Raw genomic sequence first — 25,872 nt, 5'->3', positions numbered from 1 at the left:
CACACACACACACACACACACAAACACACAAACAAAGCTCTAACATGAACACATTTCTGAGAGAGCTTAAATAAGACTGGCAGAGGAGATTATCCACACCTTGATGAAATGTTACAGTATGAGTGTGTGTGTGTGTGTGATGTGTATGTACTTGTGTACATACATGTGAGAGTGTGTAGTGTGCAGGTTTACCTATAAACAACAAAGGTGTGTATGTGTGTCCATTAGGGGTGCATAATACTCGCAATTGCAATCGCAATATGAACCAAAACAATGAACATTACCTAATCGCAAAAGCTACAAATAATGATGCACAGTTAATTTGGTCACATTTATGACTTTTGTATTCATGTCATCCTCCTTGACTGTGCCACTTCTGATTGGTGAGCTTCACAGTCGGTCGGGGGTGCTGTGCTTCTTACGCACTGGGCGTGCTCACCAATCAGGGGTGGCACAAATAAAGAGATTTGGAATATTTAACCGAATCAATTCTTTCACTTTCAAAAATCATATCGCAAATCCCAATCACCCATATCTGTCAGAGTAAATCGCAATTACATGTAGATGTTTTTCCCAAATCGTGCAGCCCTAGTGTCCATACAGTAGTACATGAGTGGGTGTTTGTATTTAGATGGGATCAGCCATACTGCATTTCCTATCAACACAAATGGATCTGGGAACGTGTTTAATCCACTTAAACCTGTTTTAAGAATAACATGAGCATGACATCTCATTAAAACGACTGGCCCAATTTGCCCTTGCTTCACATTACAGGCATTAAGTGCATGCTCACACACAGAGTTCCTGTATTTCCTTTGTCTGAGTCAGGCTTTCAGCCTCCTCACTGGCATCCATTAGGAATCACTGACCAGCACTCTCTGGGCATGCTGTGGCCACCAGCCAACTGTAAGTACCACAAGTAGACAATGGAAGCTTCAGACTCAATGGAAATTTCTGGAAACAAACACTCCTGAAACAACCCGTTCCATGAGGAGCCTTTAGCATTTTTTTAAAGTGCACAATGACTCTAGTATACTCCAAATGACTGGGCAGTGAGATGCTCAGATGTCATTAGAATGTCCAACAACATGCTCTAAGAGCTGATGCAACAACCAAACTCAAACTCCCAAGTGCAGAAGTGCGTTTAAATTTGAAAATATAGGCAAATGTTTGCGTACGTTTGCAAACGGATTTCTGTTTGCCTTGAGCTCTCGGTGAACACTCGCAAACAGTTTGAGAAGGTCGTACTCCGCGAACATACAATGGAGCTGGCCGTCAGCTGAATGAAGTGTTACCGTTGCAATGGAAAGTTTACACCAAATCGATCAAATTTAACTGTTCAGAGAAAACATTCAAATTACGAGTTTCGTCGCACCTCAGGTTTCCAACGTCATTGTAGGAATTCTTAATAGAGCCATTTCTCTTTCTATGTCTCTGTCCATGTCCAGGCAGCTGGCAAAATCTAGAACCTTCCAAAATTCTGGGATGATATGTGAATCACAAAAGTGACTGGGGTTGGTTTTTAGCAAACGCTTTTATCCAACGCAACACTGACTCACAACCACGTTACATTTTTACAAAACTTATTCCCAAAAGATTTAAGGGATTTTTAGATGTTCTAATGCTTACAATCCCAACAAAGGACCCTTTAAAGGCCAAACGGGAACACCCAAAAAGGTTCTGAAAGGTCTCTAATAAAACATTTCATAAGATAGTTTTCAGTCAAGTGTCCGGGAGATTATCTAAACACAATGCCACGAGTCTTTCTCTGAGAGAGCCTGGCAAGCTCACTTCTCCCTGTCTGGCATTCAGTCCAGTTTGTGGAGGGGAGAATCCAGACAGGAATTTCAGTTTGTGGAGCGGAGAATCCAGACAGGAATTCCAGAGGACCTTCCAGATTATCTGTCAAGCGTGAGCTGATGGGATGGCAGGCAGAGGGGTATGTGCTCTCTGTGTGTGGGAAAGTTATGAATGCGGGTACACACACGCACACACACACACACACACAAATACAGGAATCTGTGGGAAGGGAAGGCAATAACCCTCTTTTCTCCGGTGAGCAGGAGATGGTCGGGTGTGTGTGTGTGTGTGTGTGTGTAGCAGAGGTAATCAGTGATGGGTGGGGTTCACATACTCTTCCAGCGCCCTCCACATACACTCCTCTTACCCCTCACATGCACACAAAGACAAAAGCTAAGTTACACACACACACACACACACACACACACACACACACACACACACACACACACACACACACACACACACACACACACACACACACACACACACACACACCTTGACAACCTCACTATAGCTCCCCCATCACACACTCTCTCTCTCACGTGCACACACACACACACACCACAACGACATTACCTCACCTCTGCTCATAATTCACTCTGTGCTCTGATCCCATTCCAAGCCTTAATACCACCCCCTCTCTCTCCCTATTGGCATTTTGAATTTGAATGCATTTTTTGGTGTAATCATAAACGTCAGAGAGTAGTCCAGTAAAGTAAGGTAACTTTAATGTCCCCGAGGGGCAATTGCTTTTAACAGCCAGCAGTACCAACAAATATGCCATACAACATCCTACAAGACATACACATCAAAACATTTAAGACACATAACGTATCGAGACAAATAACATTTAAGACATTTACAGAGACAAATAAATAAACAAGGCAATCTTAAAAGTATAAATAGTAATTTAAAGCTAATATGGTGAATCTCTCTCTCTCTCTCTCTTTCGTGTTCTTCCTGTTTATACTGCTGAAGAGAGACTCACTCAGGATGTCTGCTTAGCCACTAATAAGCCTGAGAACCATTTCATGGGTCAAGGCCGTCTGGGACCAGCAGAACCATCTCCTGGGTAAAGGACGTCTGGGTCCAGCAAAACAATCTCCTGAGTCAAGGCCTTCTGGACCCAACAGAACCATCTCCTGGGTCAAGGTCAGATCCAGCAGGGAATACTCTAAAGCTTACAGCCAAAGTGATCCTGAATATACACTCACTCACACACACACTTGCAGGCACCACTCAAGGGACCCTGAGCACATACACACAGACACTCACAATGAAATATCAAACCTAGGATCTCTCTCTCACTCACTCACTCACACTCACACACACACACACACACACACACACACACACACACACACACACACACACACACACACACACACACACACACACACACACACACACACACACACACACACACACACACACACACACACACACACACACACACACACACACACACACACACACACACACACACTCTTAAGCACAATGTTAAAACTAAAGAGAACAGGTCCGTACCCAGCCATTCGGAGGCTGCACTGTTGCATCAGTGAGGTATTTCACAGGACAGCAGCAGCTAGCAGGAGCGCTAACCTTTCACAAGCGTGTCACACAATGTCAAGTGGTAGCTCATACCATAACACTACCTCAAACAACAATGCTGTCTTTATCATGTGCCTAGTGCACACAGAGACTAGCAACCACAGGGAAACCACATGGCTATTTATGAGTCTCTAACTAAATACAGTAACAGTATATTAGCACTTTCTCTACACCAGGGGTGGGGCTCAAGGGCCACACTGGGTTTTGAAAATTGGCTGGCTGGCGGGCCGCACAACAACCCCCCCCCCCCCCCCCCCCCACGACACACACATAAAAAAAATACATTTTTTATAGCGTATAATTTAGTATGACAAAATATTTCTTTTAAAATATTAATTGCTTAAAAATACTGCTAATTTTATGCTGTTTAACAAATGTATAAATTGTGCACTGTCGCTTTAATACAGTCGCTTTAATTCACGTTTATTTCTCAATGATCTTCTGCCTGCTACGGTATGGCCCTCTCAAACTTTTAAATGGTCAGTAGTAGGAACTACTGCTGCCTTCATGATTTCCTGTTAAAAGTTTTTTATAAGAAGGAGATATCAATTATCAACAATGACAAGCCAGCTGGAACCTGCGGCTCTCTCTCCCTCTCGTGAGTGCAGACGCGTTCCCAATTAAATGGATCGAATGTTCACGTTAGATCTGCTGCAAAGGAGATAACTAAGAGTTAACTTAGTTTAACATGATGTTATCTCTATTTAACATGATGTTTTGACATTGACATTGTAAACGTTCTCTAAGGAGAGTGAAAAGCAGTTTGCAGTAAAGCTAACCAACGTCGTCTCTATCGCAGGAAAAAAATAGCGAGCAGCCTGATAACCAAATGAAATGCTCAGCGGGCCGGATGAAAGTGCTTGGCGGGCCGGATCCGGCCCATGGGCCGCAGTTTGCCCACCCCTGCTCTACACAGTTGGCCATTTCAGCTCACTGACACAACATTGTGTACACACACACACGCACGCACGCACGCACGCACGCACGCACGCGCACGCGCACACGCACACGCACACGCACACGCACACGCACACGCACACGCACACGCACACGCACACGCACACGCACACGCACACGCACACGCACACGCACACGCACACGCACACGCACACACACACACACACACACACACACACACACACACACACACACACACACACACACAAAACCAGGTACAGGGAGGAGAAACGGCTAATTATCTGAAGCTGCACAGTATTTTTGTATCTACATGGGAGGAACAAAACAAACACTCTCAAGTGCTGTGTGCACAGACAGACACAAACATGTTCACACAGTAAGCCCCTCTCATGTAAACTAACAGTAGTCAGTCACTGCTGTGCAGCAGGCATGTCGTCGTCACACAGTCCCCCTTTGAGAAGAGAGGAACTTTAACAGCAATGCAAAATCCCACACACACAGATACATATACACACACACACACAGATACATACACACATACATAAACAAACACACACATACACACACTACGCCAGCTGAAATACAACAGCAGACCATATCTAGTTTGTCATTAAGTAATGCCTTTTAGTAAATCTCTCACATGTAAGCTAACAGTAGTCGCCACACATCCCCACTTTGAAAGGAGAGTAATTTCTCTTGATGCAAAGTCATACACACACACACACACACACACACACACACACACACACACACACACACACATACACACACACACAGTGAGAGTCAGAGAAGCAAACACGTTCACATACAGTAAATCCCGCATGTGTAAAGTAACAGCAGTCGTCACACAGTCCTGCTTTGAGAGGAGAAGAACATTTGCATCGATGCTAAACTAAATCCCCTCTTTGTGCAGGCGGTGGCTTCAGGGCCGCTAACGGCTAACAGTGACCATCACAGCACAGGGAGGTAGTGCTGGGGCTAAAAATACACCCTCCGGCAGCAGCACCAAGACAGCTTGGAGCACACCCAGCACAGACTGGCTCTGTGTCCCAGTCAGGTGGCCCCGAGCCTGGGCCCGACCACAGCAACACCTCCCTCCCTCATCCAGAGGAGAACTGGGGAGAAGGGGGAGAGACAGCCAGAGGCAGCCAGGGAGAAAGCGTGGCTGGAAATCCCCCTCTTACACACACACACACTCCCCCACTCACTCTCTCTGACACTTAACCCCCACATTTCTCTCCCGCATTCTCCTTTTTGTTCATCCTTTTGTCATTCTCTCTGTCTAGGTCTCATTTTTTCCTGTAGCGTGTTCGCTCATTCTCTTTCTGTTAATCTCTCTCTCTCTCTCTCTCTCTCTCTCTCTCTCCTATGCAACCCATCCATCATTCCCTTTTTCTGACTCTTATCTCTTATTCTTTTACTTTCCCAGCACACTTTCTACATGTCACTGTTTCTTCACCTCACTCTCTTCAAAAGCTTGATTTGCATGCCTGCCATATTGCCAAAGCATGCAGTTTTTAATAACCCCACCTCTCTCTCTCACACACACACACACACACACACACACACACACACACACACACACACACACACACACACACACACACACACACACACACACACACACACACACACACACACACACACACACACACACACACACACACACACACACACACACACACACACACACACACACACACACACACACACACACACACACACACACACACACACACTCTCTCTCTCTCTCTACTTTAAGAGTATCTAAATATAGTGGAGCTGGTCAAGCAGTTCTGGTCCTCTGAGAGTGAAACTGGCACTTTTTTAATTGTCATTAGAACAGATTGGATCATTGAGCTTTTCCTCGAGGTCTCTTGGTCCCTCTCCATCACACACACACGCACGCATGCATGCATGCACACACACAGGCACACAACACACACACAACACATACACACACAGACGCACAAGACACGCACAACACACACAAACACACACACACTTCTTCATATCTAAACCACTGTTGAGCATTCAAAGAAAGGGGGGGAAAGGCATGCAAGAAAAAATAAAAGGGGTGGGTGGACTTTTCAAACCTTTCAAACTTGGAATCAAACATGTACTTCTGAAAAGCAAACTTATCTAAGTGGTCTGGCAACAAACTGCAGTGCAGAACATGTAAGACTCTTACAACTCTAGCAAACTTTACAGTTTCTAGTTTCTCTATAAACTTTTACATCTAAATTCAGTTAACTGCACATAACAAGTGCCCCCCCCCCCCCCACACACACACACAGAAACAAAACAGTCCCCCACATGGCGAAGCTCACATACCCCTGCGTGACCCCGGCATAGTTGCTCCGCTGCGTTGGCCTCTCTTGTCCGTTTGTGTGTGTTTATGTGTGTGTGCGTGCGTGTGTGTGTGTGTGTGCAGGCTGTGATCCCCTCTGCCTGATCGCACAACACCCCTTTCCTCTTCTCCTTTCTCTTCTCCTCTTCTTTGTGATCCCTTTGTCTGTCTGGGATCCCCTTATCCTGCACTCCTCCAACCAAAAACAGAGTGTTAGCTCCCTCGCTCGCTGGCACGTCTCTCTCTCTCTCTATCTCTCTGTGTGTGTGTATCCACTTCCCTTCCACAGCTTACCACTGGACTCACACACACGCAGCGTGAATGAAAGACAAACTCCTCCCATCCCTCTCTTGTTACCACCCTCTCCTCCTCTCCTCTCTCTCTATCTCCCTCTCTCTCTCTCTGCTTACCTCTCTCTCCAACCTTCTCTCTCTCTGTTCCACCCTCCTTGTTTCCCTAACCCCCCCCACCCCCATTCCTCTCTTCTCTTCTTCTCACTGCACTCACCAGCCAAGCCTCTTTCCTAGTCAGTCCTCAAACACACACACACACATCAACTTCTTGGTGTTCATATGACACACAGTCTGGGCCTCCACATCATGGTGGACTGAGCTGACACACACACACCGGCTGAAATGGGATACACCTTCAGCAGCCAGGTTACACAACACCAAAGGAATGTACCACAGGCCGTTAGTCATTGTTACACACACACACACACACACAGAGACACACACAGAGACACACACACACACACACACACACCACACACACACACCACACACACCACACACACCACACACACACACACACACACACACACACACACACACACACACACACACACACACGCACGCACACACTCTACAGTGTTTCCTCTATGTTGATTTGATAGTGGCGGCCCCCTACGGTTTAATTTTCTTCCCCCACGGTATCAGAAATGGGGCAGACGCACAATAGTCTCAATTGCCTTTCAAAATTCATTGTGCAGACCTGTTGTAGATTCTTCAAATATACAGCTCAATCACAACTGAAAATAATGCCTCATTGTGTGTGAATAGAGGTGAATACATATAACTGTTTGTGTTGCAGCGAAGTGTCAGTTGTCAGTTCCGTGGGACGGGGGGACAGTGGGGGGGGGGGGGGCACTGCTTAAAAAAATCCTAGAGGAAACACTGCTCTAGGCAACTGATCTAGCCAAAGCCACCATAGAGTTATCAAGTAACTGCCATATAACTTCACAAAACTAATAGCCATGCCTGGTAGTCTAGAATGTCTGTGGTAGTCATTAGTTAATGGCTCTGGCTGTGTGCAGCCAGACGACACATTAACTGAGAGAGCAACCTGGGTCACATCCATATAATCATATTAACAAACAAACACTGTTTGCAACTAGTGTGTGTGTGTGTGTGTGTGTGTGTGTGTGTGTTAGGGGTGTAACGGTTCATGTATTCGTATTGAACCGAAACGGTACGGGCGTCACGGTTCGGTGCATGAATTTACACGGAGAATACACGGTATAAAAATACATAAAACTCGTGTGCGGATTAATTAATGTCATGCGCAATTACTGTTAAGTAGCGAGAGTTACGGGAGTTCTTTAGCGACACCTAACGCTAATCTGTAGCAGCCTCGCCTTAGCTCTGAAGCTCTGATTGGCGCCTATGTTTTTTTTGTCAGGTCGTCGGTCGAGTCCGTCAGTCATTAGCAGCACTAAGGTTAGACCCACAAGAGTTAGAGGATCCGCTGGTCTCTTTAAGATCGCAAGTTTGAGAACTTCAGTTACAGTAACGTTAGTACAGGCGAAAGAGTGGTGGATAAGATGAAACTGTGTGTCGACGTTGTTCAGCAGTTGTTGGGTATGTGAGTGGAAAAAATGCTACACATATTCGAAGCCATCACCCAGATGATGTAGGCTACCAATCACTGAAACGAGGGGAAAACACTTTCCCTGCGCTTCAGCAGCCTTTGGATACACGTACAAATAGGGCCAAAACCTATGGCTTAAATTAAATGATTTCGTAATGACAGAAAGCTATGTAAATCGCGTGGTAATTACCTTTATGTTGGGGTAACTTGTAACTTCTCACACAAGGAGCTGCTAGTGTAAAGTGCATAGACAGCAAAATAAAGTGACAACGCTATAACCAGGCTAATAAACAAACCATGCTACGGTGAGTTAACGTCAAAGGGCAAAGTCACGTGACTTCTAGTTGTAGTCTGTTTATGAAATGAAAGGAGCAATTTCGTTTTTAAAAAAAAGGCAAAATAGTGTGATATTTTCACAGTTAGTAGCCTAGGCTAGATTATTACTTTACACACAATAAAAACAAATATTGAGGCAAATTGTAGACCCTTCCATATACAACTAAACACAGATGTTGAAGGTCTTGCTTAAGTGGATTTTTAAAAATAAATGTTCTATGTAATTTGCACTTTCAGAAATAAGAGATGCTGTAGGCCTATTTTCAGTTTTATAGCTGATTGTCTTATTTTGTTTACAAGTTACAGATGGAGTCTGGGTACTTATTGTACTGTTTAGCCTACATCTTACACACTTCAGGCTGTTGCATATAGCTCAGGGAAGAGACTGTATGACACTAGGTGGTACAGCCTGAGACATGTAAAAAAAAAAAATGCTTTCTGCATTTTTGTTTTGCTTTTCCCTCCATTGTACCGAACTCGTACCGAACCGTGATGTCCGAACCGAGGTATGAACCGAACCGTGACTTCTGTGTACCGTTACACCCCTAGTGTGTGTGTGTGTAGGCCTACCCATACTTCCTTTTTCCGAACATTCACACAACACACACACACAGACACTTCCTGTTAATAACCCACACACATCCAAACACACAGTATATGCTTCCTTTTTGCACACAATGAGACAAACACACACACACGCCTGCACACACACAACAAAGTCCTCCCTTCCTTCCAGCAGCACATCCAGAACACTCTCCAATCATCAGTGTCCATCTGGCCGAGAGAAAAACAAGTTTTCATAGCCACCAGTACGTGAAGTGAGAGAGAAAGAGAGAGTGAAAAGAGAGAGAGAGAGAGAGAGAGAGAGAGAGAGAGAGAGAGAGAGAGAGAGAGAGAGAAAGAGAGAGAGGGGCCAGGGCAGCCATCGCCACGGCAGCAGAAGGCATCAGGCGGCACTGGGCACTGCTGGAAAGTAGGCTAGCCTAAAGTAGGCTGCAGCACACTTTCACAACCTCAGCCTCAAACACACGCACACACACACACACACACACACACAACTGGGTCACACTGGCCGGGGTTAATTCTGTCCTTCAGGTGATGCTGTGTGGGGTGGGGTGGGTGGGTAGAGTGATCGGGGGGCGGCGCGCACACACACACACACACACTAAATACAGGCATTTGATCCTTTAAGACACATTCCAAATACATTCAATAAGTACACATGAAAACACATACAAAGACATACAAATGTATCCAACATGGGGCAAAACACACACAGAACAGCCCGACCACTAACATTTCATCAACAAGTAGCCACACACACACACACACACACACACACACACACACACACACACACACACACACACACACACACACACACACACACACACACACACACACGGAGGTGCACTCAACTTCTCACATACACTGGAACCTCACAAACAAGAGCGAGCATGAGAGAGAGAGTGTAGCAGAGTGAGAAGCCCATCATGAATACTTTAGGGCAGAGGGCAGACACAGGTACATCAGACATGGTCACATCCTGTCAGCCTCCATATGCGACAGAACAGGACAGTACTGGACGGTGTTTTAGAAAAGTTGTCTACTGTCCTTACTACTGGCCCTCTCTTCCTCAACTCAGGTAAGGACTTGACAGAGACAGCTGGGAGGCTGCATAGCCTGAAGTCCCTTTTTTCGGAGCGTTCCTTTGATGCAGACATTCAATCCTGACGTAAAACGCAAGAATGACAACAGAATGTTCAAAAGTTTCAAATCCCTGACACATCCGATGAGGTCACAATGCTGTGACGCATAACTAACCAATCGTTAATGTCCGACAAAAGCCCTTCGACCCCTTGCGCCGGCCATCACTAGGCCAGCTACTCCTTTCTTGGCCTTGTAGCATAAAGACCTCCAAAGCAAACTCACATAATTGAGTTTCAGACTACTTTCTTCAGAAGTACAGGCAGAGCAATAAGGCTGGCTTGGGCAAAGCTACTTAAAGGATACCAGACCCCCAGTAGAACTTGAGTAACATTTTAGCTCATATTGCATTGATACAAAGACGCAAATGGAAGTTAATGTGATTTTGGCACATCAGGGAAAGAGCTCAATGACAGCTGAGAATGGACTGCCACTGACGGCAGACCAAAAGCACTACGATGAGGGCACCAACATTTCAAAGGCATTGATTTCTACTGAGGCATACCTGATAGCATTTGACTGATTAGGCAACACAGTGATGGATTTGCAGCAGATCAGAGCCAGATCAGTCATGGGCATATTATCAGTGAGAGCAAACGGGAGACAGATCACTCAGATCAAGACCAGATTAAGGCCAAGGGCTGACCAAGGGCAGATCACGACCTGCCTGTGGTAGAATGAGCCACACACACACACACACACACACACACACACACACACACACACACACACACACACACACACACACACACACACACACACACACACACACACACACACACACACACACAGCAGAACAGTGGTAGAGTGATCTACACACATATGCACACGCACACACTGCTCACCATGCTTCATGCCCCACATGTTCTCCAGCACTGGACGCTGCCCAGCAGCACTCATCAATCACGGGGAGAGGCTGGGCCCTGGGCCGCTGGTGGGGCCCACTCTCCTGATCCCGCTCTATTTCTCTCTCCCTCTCTCACACACACACACACACACACACACACACACACACACACATGCCCAGAGCTAAGGCAGAGCCCAGTCATCCATCAGTGTTCAGCAGACCTAGAGAGGAGATACAAGACACCACACACACACACGCATGCGCGCACGCACACACACACACTCTACAATATCCTACACACACATAACTCTTTTCTGCACAGACGCACTCTACTTCACACACAAACACACTCCAAGCACCTCACAACTACCTCAACGATCCTCAGCCAGTGCTCACGTGAGAGCAGAGGAGACAAGCAGATGTGAGCAGACTCGCGATCCTGTTCTCAGAGACAACATCAAAGCACAGACTAACTCTTCAGACTTTGTAGATGACAACCGAGACTGCAAGACAGCTGCTTTTTTCAGTTGATGATAATATCTTTATTATAAACTGAGAGTAAATAGATAGATACTGGTACTTTATTTATCCTGAAAGAAATTTAGGACAGTAGAGTAGCCTTCCTTGTGTGTAGGCTACTTTGAAAAAACGCCTTAAAACTTCTTTACGACACATGGACACTGGTGATAAATGCTTTAGGGAGTTGCCATAATACCCCCTTCATGGAGAGAAACCAGTCAAGCGCATCACCAATCACCACAGCACAAAGCAACGATCACCCCGCTTCGCTGGTTTTGCTTTCAGGGGAAGGGAAGTAACGCTGACCTCCTATCTGCTTAGCAGCCAGTGGAGCCGCACTGAGCCGAGCCGTGTCCAATTTCAGAACATAAACACAGAACTCGGAGCAGCTGGGAGCGCCATGGCAACCAGGCCCCCATCACGGAACCTTCCGGTAATCTGAGCGCACCGTCGCCAGCACAGGCAGGCAACAAAAACGAGAGAGCAGGAAAGCCTCGCTAGCTCTATATGTTCCCAAGCTGAGTATGGTGCTTCAATACACATCCAGCCTCCCTCATCTCCAACTTAACAGTCATATAGGGCAGAGGGGAGACGAGCGCTAGCGGACCTCTCAGTGTCACAAGAAAAGAAGAAACTACAGATATCCTTAATCACTTCAGAACTTTTATAAGTAACTTAAATGTTTTGCCACTATTCTGGTCTGACAAAGCCAAGGCAGACCGACCATTAGGTTTAACCTAATACATTGATCCTTCCAGTCAGTTCTAATCTGTGCTTGGGACAGGGGACTTTACTGAGAGCTGACTGACCTCTCACTGGCAGTGGTTGTCTCCTGGAGGCCTGAGCAAAGCAGGGGGAGCGGGTAGGCGGTGCATGCCAGGAGCCCACTGCCTGGGCTAGGGAATGGAGACAGGTCCTCTCGGGCTGTGGAGAGAGGAAAACAGAGACGGATGGATAAAGACATGGGTCCACATGTATAATGTATGCACACACACACACACACACACACACACACACACACACACACACACACACACACACACACACACACACACACACACACACACACACACACACACACACACACACACACACACACAGAGAGAGAGAAACCAAGCACATACTAATTAAATAGTAACGTTCAATGACACCTTTGCTGTCTATATCCATCCGGAAGTTCTGGAAAAAAAGTTGAAAATGCAGCCCAACAGTAAATCAAAAGCCTTCAGAGGGCAAGAGGTCAATTACTATAAGTCTATAAGTCTTAGAAAATGGTGGACTGATACTTTCGTGTAATATACTGTATATGATTCAGTGACCTCTAAATCAGACCACCAAAAACACTTTCCTAGACTGAATAATGCTTAACTATGTGTTTGTACAACTTTAACATTGTGGAATACTTACATGCAAAAACATACTGGCTCTATTTAAAGACTCAACAACCATTTCCATTGATTCAAAGGGCCAAAATGTAAAAGTAGACACCAATTAGCAACAAACCATTCTGAAATAAGCCTGAGAAATGTACTAACTCTTTGAAAATAAAAGAATGTTCCTCAACATACCCAGGGGGCAAAGGGTGTTTAGGAGACATGGGCTGCTGTAAAAGGTTGTCATATAAAAATTAAATCTATGATGTCTGAGGATCACAACCTGGGTGGACAACCCGGTCAACAAGCTGCTGGAAACTTGCAATTAGGGTGAAAACAATGTAGGGTGCAATATCCAGTAATGGTGGGGGTACGATAGCCTGTGATGATGGAGGTGAGTGTTGCACTGGTATTGAGGGGGTGTGGGGGTGCATGGGGGCTGGGGAATGACCACCTCCTTGAAGTCCCTGTCAAGGCTGCCAGAGTTGTGGACACCTCAACAGGCACAGGCAAGGAGGCTTGAGGTGATGGTGGCTTAGGTCGTTGGGTGTCACCGGGATACAGAGCTGGAGAGACTGGGAGGCTGGGAGGTGGGGGTAGGGCAGGCACGCAAACAAGAGCAGTGTCTGAGTCAGCAGGGGGTGGTGGACAGACCACTGCCATTGGAGCTGGAGCAGGGCAGTCAAACCTGTTGTAGAAGTGGTTCAGCTGGTTTTCGCCCTGTCCAGGTCCCCCTCAACAGAGCTGCTGCTCTTCTTCAGGCCAGTGATAGTCTACCGTCCCATACCTCCTTCATGTTGTTTTCCTGCAACTTCTGTTCCACCTTCCTTCAGTATCCTACAGCATTTGCTTGCCAACCCCTGGCAAAGGCATCCTATGTAGCATGGAATTGCCCTCTTTGCCCAGGAGCAGCTCTTCTGACAACCCTTAACACAACCACATGATATTGCCATGGCCATTGACACAGGCCAGGCAGGCTGTGTAGATGAAATTGAAAATGCTTGGCCCTCATCCAGAGACCATCCAAAATTTCAGATTTTTTACTGCCCAAGCGACTCATCATTATTATAGTGTTAATATTAATAGCGACTTGAAATACAACCCCAAAACAGAAAAAGTTGGGACGTTGTGCAAAACGCAAATAAAAACTAAATGTGATATACAAGTCTCGTAAACCCATATTTAGCAGCAAAAAGGACACAGACAACATATCTAATGTTGAAAATGAAAATTTGGACTATTTCATGGAAAATATATGTTCATTTTGAATTTAATGCCAGCAACATGTTTCAAAAAAAGTTGGGATGGGCGCATGTTTATCACTGTACTGCTTCACCTCTTCATTTAACAAAATTCTGTAAATGTTTAGGAACTGAGGAGACTATTTGCTAGAGTTTTGAGAATGAACTCTAGCAAATAGTCATTACTACACGATTTCAGTTGCTCAACAGTATGGGGTATTCTTAGTCATGCTTTCCATTCCATTATGCACCTAATTTGACAAATCTGAACTGCAGACAGGCCATTTTAGCACCTGGACTCTTCCTCTATGGAGAAATACTATTTAAATATGTGCAGAATTCATTTGGGCATTGTTTTCCTGAAATATTCAAGGTCTTCTCTAGAATAGATATTGCCTGGATGGCAGTATATGTTGCTCAAAACCTGTATACATCTTTCAGAATTGATTGTGCTTTGTCAAATGTGCAAGATGCCCATGCTGTAGGCACTAATGCTCCTCCACACCGTCATAGATGTTGGGTTTCGAACTGAGCACTAAAACAAGTTGGATAGGTTGGATACATGGATAGGCCCTCTCCTCTTTAGCCCAGATAAGTCCATGATTTCCAAAAACAATGGCAAATGTTAATTGTCTAACCACAGGACCTTTTTCCACGTTACCTCAGTTCATTTTAAACAAGCTCAGGCCCAGATAAGACGGTGGTATTTTCTGTATTGTGTCTCAATACAATTTTGGTTGTTAGAATTTTGGCTGCAGTTTTTGAATTGAGTATCAAACTGTGCACATAGACAATGGTTATCAGAGGTTGTCCTGAGCCCATACAATGACAAGTGTGGAAACAGGTCTGGTGTTGATGCAGTGCCATCTGAGGTCCAGAAGACCACGACCATCCAATGTGTTTTTCAGCTCCTTCCCTTGTCCTGTAGATGATGGACCCCCCAAATACTTCACAATTTCATCTTAAGAAGCATTAAAATGGCATTGCTTCATCATTTGTGTACACAGGTTTGCACAGAATGATGAATACCCCTACATCTTTACTTCTAAGAGACCCTGCTGGGATGCTCTTTTTCATACCCAATCATGTTGCCAGTTACCCTAATTAGTTTTGAAACATTCCTCCTTTTGTTTTCTTTATCATTACACACATTTTCCAGCATTTTGTTATCCCTGTCCCAACTTTTTTTGAAACATGTTGCTGGTGTGTGTTTGCCAATGTTGGCCGCTATAGGCAAACTTCCAGCAAAGTTCTGGCAACAATGAGTTTGCTACTAGTGGCAAATGTGTTCGCCAGTGATATGCCACCACACTTAGCCAATAATGGCAAACTTCAAGTGAACTTTTGGTGAAAACCTAATTTGCATATGACCTTGCTGCAAATTTGCTGTAACCTTGCCAAAAGTTAACTGCAACGGTTTGCCAGAAACCTAATTTGCATTTGAAAATATAACCTTGCCGCAAATTTGTGACAACTGTTCACCAGAAACATGAAATTTCTGTAAGAGGATACCACAACAAAACCAACATCCGTAATAGAAATAATAGATTAGACCTCAACAAAAGAACATGGAACTGCATGGAAATGTCTGAGTATCGCAATACCTCCCTAGAGAGAAAGGGGTCTCTCTGCAATCCCAGTGCTTCTTCCGCAGACGGAAAACCTGATACTTCATATTTCAGTACCAGAGAAGTGAGGTAGTGAGACTACATTCAAAGGAGTTGAGTAGTTTCCTGCACAAGAATGTAAGTGGCTGCTTTGGTACTGTGGATCACAGAGATAGACCTCAGGATTGATGCTGGCTCTGGCACTGGAATGTCTGAGGAGTCTGGTGGTCTGTGACATTCCATTCCAGAACCAACAGCAGGGAATAATACTGCCCTCTGCTGGACACAAAGTCATGATGCAGCCTCCCTATGCGTGGACAGTGACGTCGGATCCATCCTTCCGTCACATCGCTTTCACGGTAGAGTCAAGAGAAATTATTCTTGACCTACAATACTGAAAAAGCAAAGGTGGGCAATGTCCATATCATAATTTCTGTCTAAATCATCATTCACTTTTTTGTGTTTTCTGAAAAACCTGAAAAAAATGACTTATGCCATTATTTTAGGAAGGTGACGATATGCAACTTTTTTCCTCTTGTGTCTCTGACTTAGGTGCTTTCTGGGACTTCATGTAAACAATATGTTGTTTACTGTTTACAAAACATTCAAATTAATGTATATTGCACTCTCCTATACATCAATGTAAAACACTAACTCAAGATCACACAAAGAGTAAATTAGAATTTGAATATGCACAATATGTAACCCTTTTTTTTGCATTATTTCACTGAGCAACTCTGCGTCTACAACTTTACGCTACTCAGAACCGGGTCACCCTCTCGACGGCTGCACGTGATTCCACATCCACCCCCACGTGATGGGCCCGTGTTTGTGTGGAGTGGAGTGGTGATCTATGGCCCATATACTCCCACAACTACTATTCCTCCTGCTTAACCCCGTCTATTGTCTTCAGTGCCCCACATGGGAGTCCGATCCCCACATCCCCACCCCTCTCCTCTCCTCTCCTCTGGTAGTCTGCCCCCGACATGCATTTCTTTTGTTCTCACCCTAATTGAATTAGGTTCACATTTTGCAGCAGAAAGACACGCTGTACTTTACTGTACTGCTGATGGCTCACTCGCTCACTGGTGCCTTTTCTGCTTTTAGAAGTGGGTCACAATGTCTCTTCTCTCTCTCACTCCCGCTCTCTCTCTCTTGCTCGTACTCACACTCACACACACACATGTGCAAACACGCAACGCATGATCTCACCCCCCACACAAACACAGAAGTACACACACACACAAACCACAAACAAACCTACATAGGACAGGCAAACACACACACACACACACACACACACACACACACGCATGCATGCCTGCACACACGCACACACACCATCCCCTTGAAGAAGAGATGGCTGTTGGGGTGCCTCTCCCTAGCTCATCCTAACTGCCACACACCCATCCCAGAAGACAGACCTGCAGATAACCCCCTACCCCACCCATCCCATAATACACCACCACCCACTAGCCCAGTCTTCCACCTGTCTAATTAAACAAACAGTCTGGGATATACCTTTAACCCAACGAAAATGACACTGTCATCCAACGCCTGCAGTCAGTCAAACATTCTTTACATTTACTGACAAAAAAAATCTCTGACTAATACAATCCCTCTCGTCTATCTGTTAACCCATGTTTGCAAATATGAATTAGGTATTTGCTGTATATTCAGTCATGTAGATGCTTCTGCTTTTATCCAAAATGTATCAGAGTACCTCCATTTGATCAGTATTGAGTGTTTTTCCTGGGCAGGGGGGCTGTAAGGGGGAGGGGTGGAACAATTCCAAGGGCCCTGCACTGACAAGGGGCTCTAGAACATAACAACCACCATTGTTATTACTGAAGGGGCCCTATACTACATGTTTTTAATAAGAGCCCAACATTTCTAGAATGCAGAATGCCCCCCCCCCCGCCCCCTTCTGCGTAGAAAAGCAGGTAAACAAGCCATCTGATCTGCCTATTGAACTTTCTGTCCGGATCATCATTCAATAGCCATAATTGCTGCAGATATGAGTTAGCGAGAGCTGAAAGTCCACATGCAGCATGGGAGACATCAGACAACATAAATGGATTCAGTGCTTGTCATGTTTACTTACAGCCTTGTGTTATCTCAACTGAGGTTCACAGGACAGCCACTCAGCTCATCCCCATCATCGCAGAACACAGATAGGATAGTGCGTTCATGTGGCTGGGAAGTGGGAAGGTCCCCACTTTGGAACTCCATACTTCCGAACTGAAAGCGTTCACTTGACAACAGCAAACGGGCCACGTTGCTAATGGTCATAGGCTAGTTAACCAGAAGGCTAACATCACGTAGTTACTCAAAGGTACTCTGGGAAGTACTGTTCAATATCACAATCCCTGCGCTTATGAGTATAACATAAACAAACAATGAAGTGACTTATTTGGGCATGGAACAAGTCCATTTTTTATCTTTCACTATGTTGAGTGACGTCAAAACATTCTCCTGGGGGCTTTCTCGAAGCTCCCGCTTCAAAGCCAAGTTCCCAGTTCAGGTGTGACATACCCCCCCTAAACTATAGAATTCTCCCACTTCCCTGGTGCTCATGAACGCACCAGGAGCCCTCACCTGGCCCAAAACCAGCAGAATCTTGAGGCACGAACACTGTTTAGCAGTATAGCACAAATGACACACATACCATAATAATGTAAGTGCAGCCATCACAGTAAATCTGCTTGGGCTCGATCATGTTGATGTTCATGTGTGTGTAGGACTCTGTGCTGTGGTGTTAAAGGACTTATCCGGAGTAAAATGCACTTTAGATCAATTTACGGATGATTGGGAGTACATACGTTGAGTTGACATCCAAATCATGTCATTCGGATGTGTTTTAAGAAAGTTCGATGTTACCGTTTTTAGTCAAAACTCGTTAGCGTGGAAGTGAGAAGGGCATATTATTTCGCCGCTACAAAACGCTATTTTTATACCTCTTCTACAGTTCCAAACAATATTACACTTACATGATAGTGAGTAGAGGGTCCCTAAAGCCAAACCGAAGTATCCCGAGGTCTTTATGTGGTCGGATAGAGAGTCCAGAATGAATTTCATCAAGCCAGTACCTTTCCGGAAATGTTGTCATCTTTGCTGCCATCTTTAGGGGAAAGTTCACAATTTCTTCACCGAAACAAAAAACATAGTCCAGTCCATACAACTTCATTTCAATTTCAAAAGAAATACTGGACTATGTTTTTTTTTTTTTTTAAACGGCGACGAAATTGTGAATTTCCAGAGCACACTTGGCAATTGACTCCTACGGACTTTCCCCTAAAGATCGCAGCAAAGATGACAACATTTCCGGAAAGGTACTGGCTTGATGAAATTCATTCTGGACTCTCTATCCGACCACATAAAGACCTCGGGATACTTCGTTTTGGCTTTAGGGACCCTCTACTCACTATCACGTAAGTGTAATGTTGTTTGGAACTGTAGAAGAGGTATAAAAATAGCGTTTTGTAGCGGCGAAATAATATGCCCTTCTCACTTCCACGCTAACGAGTTTTGACTAAAAACGGTAACATCGAACTTTCTTAAAACACATCCGAATGACATGATTTGGATGTCAACTCAACGTATGTACTCCCAATCATCCGTAAATTGATCTAAAGTGCATTTTACTCCGGATAATTCCTTTAAAGGGGTGATAATGTTGATAGTGTGTGTAGGACTCTGTGCTGTGGTGTTAAAGGGGTGATCATGTTGATAGTGTGTGTAGGACTCTGTGCTGTGGTGCTATAGGGGTGATCATGTTGATAGTGTGTGTAGGACTCTGTGCTGTGGTGCTATAGGGGTGATCATGTTGATAGTGTGTGTAGGACTGTGCTGTGGTGTTAAAGGGGTGATCATGTTGATAGTGTGTGTAGGACTCTGTGCTGTGGTGCTATAGGGGTGATCATGTTGATAGTGTGTGTAGGACTCTGTGCTGTGGTGCTATAGGGGTGATCGTGTTTCAGTGGTGTCACAGGAGTGAGAAGAGCATTAGAGGAGATAAGACTGCTTGCATGTCCCTGCTATTTATAGCCTGGCATCGGGAGTAAAGGGTCAAAAATGAAGCTCTCTTTCAATGTCCTCACTCTCTCTTTCTATTCTCTACCACTCTCATTCTATTTCTGTTTTCCATCCTATTTTTCTTTCTTTTCATCCTTCATTCCTGTTTTTTCTGGCCTCCTCAACTCTCCATCACTGTCCCAAACTATTTCTCTCTTCCTTTCTCGTCTCTCACTCTCTTCCTGTCTCGACAACTTTCTTTTTATTTTCAGCCCCCCCCCTCTCTTCTCCCTCCTGTCTCATATTCTCTCCATCCCACTGTCTCAGACTCTCACTCTCCTCCTCTGTCCCAAGCACACTATCTCAGTTTCCTTTTGACTGATTATGATGGAAACTTACAAGAGGTCAAGTCTCTCTCTCTCTCCTAAGCACACTATCTCACTATCTCACTCTTTCTCAGTTTCCTTTTGACTGATTATGATGGAAACTTACAAGAGGTCAAGTCTCTCTCTCTCTCTCCTAAGCACACTATCTCTCTATCTCACTCTTTCTCAGTTTCCTTTTGACTGATTATGATGGAAACTTACAAGAGGTCAAGTGTCTCTCTCTCTCTCTCTCTCTCTCCGCCCCTTGTCCTTCTCCCACTTCGCCACATTCTGCGCCCCTGTGGTTTGTGTTCAGCAGCTCTGACTGCTGTTATTGTGCGGCATGGGCACACATACATTAACCATGAGGGTCCGACAGGGCACCGCTGAATGAAGGGATTCTCTCAGACAGACAAAAGCACTTCAGAGACACCAGGACCCCTGAGGGAGTCGCTCTGTGCCACCACTACGCTCTGCAGGACACTACACAACACAGACAGGATCACATGCATGCTATCTGACTTGCCACAGGTGGAGATGTGTGTGTGTGTGTGTGTGTATCTTGAATTTCCCCTTGGGGTTCAATAAAGTATCTATCCATCTATCTATCTATCTATCTGTGTGTGTGTGTACTGGTAAGAACATAAAATATACGGTAATAGATTTACAATACTGCTATACTATACAAACTTACAGAATGTTTCTGTGGTTTTGTGCATTTGTCTGTGTGTGTCTGTGTGTGTGTGTGTGTGTGTGTGTGTGTGTGAGAGAGAGAGAGAGAGAGAGAGAGAGGGAAAGAGAGAGAGAGAGAGAGAGAGAGTGTGTGTGTGTGTGTAAGTGTGTGTGTCACTTCCCAAGGGTCTTTATTTGCTTATGTACACACATTAATTTATCACTGGCTTTGACAGCGACCGAATAGAGTAGAGTAGAGAGAGAGAGAGAGAGAAAGAGAGAGAGAGACTTCCTTATGCATCCTAATTTTAGGCAGGTGGCACAGGCCAGTCCAAGGACAAGCCCCAGCAGAGCTGCCTGGAGCAAGGCTGAGCACAGCTGAGCGCCTCCCTGCCGCGAGCAGCCAAACTGGGCCTTCTTCAGTCCAAACGCAACCTCCTGCTCCTTTGAACTACCACTTTAGGGACCGCATCAGGCACCAGGCACTGCCATGCCAGTGGGTGGGGGAGGCATTGGATGCAGAGGGGGTGAGGGCACCCCAGGGTTAAGGGCAAGAAAAGGGCAGGATGTGCTGCAGAGATAAAAGGGGAGCTGCAAAGCATGCTGGGATGTGAGTGACAGAGATGGTGATGGGGGGGGGGGGTATTAAAGAGGAGAGGATGGGGAGAGAAGAGGCCAAGCAGAGCACTTATTATAAGATGAGGGCTTACAGTATAGTGTGACAGTTACATCACTCTGGGTCAGGAAGTGCTCTTGTGTCCTCTTCAAACAGTAATAGAGCTACAGCGGTTAGAGAGACTTATTAAAGACAAAGTCACTGAGGTATGGATGGATGGATGGATGGATTTCCAACTGATCCGCTTCAGTTCAATTTCAAAAGAGTCCTAAAAGTGTGTGTGTGTGGGTGCGTGCGTGAGTGCGGTCGTCTGTCCGCGTGTGTGTGTGTGTGTGTGTGTGTGTGTGTGTGTGTGTGTGTGTGTGTGTGTACACACAGACCACTGTCAAAACACAGACACAGGAAGAGCCGTCTAAAACCAAGGAATTATGGGTAATCATTTACAATACTGCATATTACCCCAAAGTCCCATCTCCCGATTCATGGCCCCCACCCCTAGCCACCTCTATGTGACCTTAACTTGGTGCGTTTTGAATCAGCGGTGTACATGATTGCTATGGGTCTGAGACACTGGATCAGAGATAAGCCACCTCTATGTGACCTTAACTTGGTGCGTTTTAAACAGCGGTGTACATGATTGCTATGGGTTGCTATGAGACACTGGATCAGAGATAAGCTCGTATAGACCACTTCCCCAAGCAAAGGAGGAGTCTCCCTCCCAGTACTAAGCCATGGGGATAATGGCTCTAAATTGGTTGGCTCACAGGGTGTGAGACAGAGAGAAAAAAACAACTGGTGCAGTGGTAAAACAAGTGAGGGGTTTGACAGTGTGTTTATATATGTGTGAGAAATAGGACACAGGATGTGCTACAACAGAGCCTTCATTTGCCATCTTTTTCTATTCTCTACTTGTCTAGACTCTCTCGGTCTCTCACACACTTTCTGTCCTTCCTTTATTTTCCTATATCTGTCTGTGTAAAGGACTACAGCATATTTTTCATCCTGCTGATATTCTCATATAAATACTTTATAGTGTATTTGCCATCAGCTATTTCTCTCTCCAGTTCTTTCTCTGTCTGTCTGTCTCTCTCTCCTTTGTCCCCCTCTCTGTATGACCAGAGATGGCTGCCGTACCATTTCTTTTCATTAGTTTATATATAGCCTATCTGATATATCCATAAAGTGACTTAATAGTGTGCTGTCTACTAAGACCCCCTGGGCCAGGTTACTGTATACATGACAAGACCAGGAGTGTCTCTTAAGAAAGTGTCTCTAGAAAATCACAACTGCTCAGTTTTGCACATGTTTAGTATTGTCTAATACTATCAGTGGCAGCCATATCTTCACAGTTTTGAGGTGAAAGATGCTTTATGCAAGCTCCCCACTACTTAATCATTGGTCGGCCTGGAAAGTGGATGGTGGATTCCTTACGAATCGTAGCAAAATGCTGAGCTGGAGAGATGTTTACTATCTTAAGTCAAACCAGCAGAAACCAGGAAGATGGTAAGCCAAGGTGAACAATGTGAGATCTATGGCATAATTTAAATACTTAATCTCTTTCCACTTGTGTTGTGAAAGTACAAATATTCTATAATAATGATAATAATGTCCTTTGTGTCAGTGGTCTGTCGTGGTTAGTCGGCAGCTGTGCTCGAACAGTGTGTAATGAGAGAGCATAATTTTGCCATTGTGAATTCTCTCTAAGCGAACTCAATGTGACGGTGAGGTTCCTAAATACAGCAGAGCACACTGGGTGGGCATCCAAGACCATCCAACCAGTCCCTCCAGTCTTCTACACCACCACGTGACCCACACACACAGTACAAAAATTCCCTGTACAGACACACCCCTACCCACTCAAGAGACCCTTTTGAACTCACACGTGCTGGCACACAAACACACACGCAGTTGGCAGGAAATTAGGTAATCAAACAGCAGTCGGAGCGTGACGGTAAACACACTCCCAACACACTCCTCCTCACACAAACACACATACAGTACAGACACACACACACACACACACACACCACTTCCTGATTCCAGCCAAGGAGGTCTGACTGCAGTGATTATTTATGGAAAAAATGGGCAAAGGAAAGGACTCATGGGCACTGAATGGCATGTGTGCCCAGTGGATTAAGTACCCCACACAATCAGTGCCCTTCACCCAGGCCAGGCAGAGTGAGTGGGCAACGCGAGACAGACCACAACAGGCCGTCTGCATGCCTGGAAACACGTCTCCACTAGGATTGAGAGTGTGTGTGTGGAGAATCAGCCAAAGGCAAATGTCAACCACCTCCACAAGTTCACAAGACAGACAGGACAGGACAGACAGGACAGACATTACAAACTAGACACACAGAGGTATGTACAGACCAGACACAGAGACATGCAGAAAGACAAACTGAAACTAGACACACATACATATATATATAGACCACAGAGACACACAGACAGACAGAGCCCTCACCATTTATCACAAAACCCATTCAGCAGAGACAAAGAAGGTTCTGGAGACCCTGGAGATTTTTCCAGCACGCACTGAACAGACGGCAGGCAGAGCGTGAAGCGAAGCCTGCTGCTGTGGAGACGAGGAAAAGCAGGCTGCCAACTCCAGCTGCCTCGCGAGGGCTGAACACTCTCCAGGTTAACAAACACTCGTGCTCATCCACACACCAATCAGCAGGAACTGAATTGTACATTTTGATTGGCTTAAAGATGAGCGGTGAAACTGTTATTGTTTAAAGGAAAGGTCCAAAATGTTTCAGAGAAACTGACAGAAGCATTACTGGAATGCCAACAAGTGGTCGTGTTACATAGGCTAACTGCCCCTCGATGTTTAACACACACCTTTATGGATCAAGTCTTGCTTAGTTATTTAACGCGCTGGGCTGTCCTTCGTCCAAAGCCACGTACAAGTCAAGGGCAGGTGTTCATTTCATCAGTTTATGTTCTCTTCCATAGGAACTCTGCCCAAAACCTTGTCCTTGCTAGTGCCTTGCTTTCCTGTCTGAGCTATAGAGCACATTCCATCTCAGATGGGCATATTCACCACCTCTCAGGGACAAGCTCCATCTCAATCCAGTCCAAATCTGACCCACACATGCTCCAACATCAGCTGCTTTCTTGGATGACTTTGACAAACACAACAGACTAGTCTTGGCCTACACAAGTGTACATGTTGCTTAAGAGTATTTTCTGGGGAACATACAGTGTAGATTACAGGTTACAGGGAAAAAGTACTTATATTTTATATTATTCTTTACTTACTACTGCCGACATCTACTGATTGCAGTGCTGGTAAAGTCTGCATTGTGCAATGTTGAAGCAGCATTCTGCACCGCACTGTACAAAAACAAGCATCTACGCTAACTATTAGCAATATGTGATAACTGGAGTTGATACCATTGACCTGGGTGTTGTTAGCACTTTGCTCAACCCACACACAACTACAACACACTGTTTTGGGCTGGGTGGATGATGAGATCTTCAGAGTACTGTTTTAAGTTTTACCAATGCTATATTTACACCATTTTATCAACGCTATACTTACACCATTTACACACTGCAAGTCATTTAGACTTTAAACTGGCTGAATGTAAACATTACGCAGCTGCATAGCACGTCACCTCTCAGATCAGAATATTATTCCCGCCATGGACATGTTGAACAGATGGACTAATCAGGATTTGGCAAACCTCGGTAGGGGCGGGGTGGGGTGGGGTTGGTCATTAATACAGCCACTGTTTGGGGATGAATTATAATATCTCTGTAATCTGCAGGCTCAGCTAACCCTCTCCTTGGCGGTTTGCACCCATATGTTTCCCATCCAGCCCGGCGCTCACTTTGGTAAGAACTATACGCCCACACACAAAATCCAGGTGGCATTCAAGAGTCATTTTAGGAACGACAACACAGTAGAGGCCAGCCAGGAAACTATTCCACTCTCTGAGCAAAAGGCCTTGTGTCGTTTATGAAGATGATGTCCACCTCAGCCCTATGTTGACAGAAATAAACGTCTACTTGA

General features: G+C 45.2%; 1 protein-coding gene across 1 annotated transcript in view; it reads right to left on the bottom strand.

Moving 5' to 3' along the window:
• The window catches only part of LOC143137838 (leucine zipper putative tumor suppressor 2 homolog), a 39,259-nt gene that overhangs the window by 9,608 nt on the left and 3,779 nt on the right, over positions 1–25,872 (bottom strand). The window contains exon 2 of the mRNA XM_076298166.1: positions 12,770–12,884. The gene's annotated coding sequence lies outside the window, so the exon portion shown is untranslated. The remainder of the gene's footprint in view (positions 1–12,769; positions 12,885–25,872) is intronic.

The sequence above is a fragment of the Alosa pseudoharengus genome, unplaced genomic scaffold, assembly GCF_046254945.1.
Source record: "Alosa pseudoharengus isolate Yale_2024_CS ecotype anadromous, Long Island Sound unplaced genomic scaffold, YU_APseudo_1.1 YU_APseudo_1.1_scf_21, whole genome shotgun sequence".
Classification (NCBI taxonomy): domain Eukaryota; kingdom Metazoa; phylum Chordata; class Actinopteri; order Clupeiformes; family Clupeidae; genus Alosa; species Alosa pseudoharengus.
This window is presented reverse-complemented; position numbering and strand designations above follow the sequence as displayed.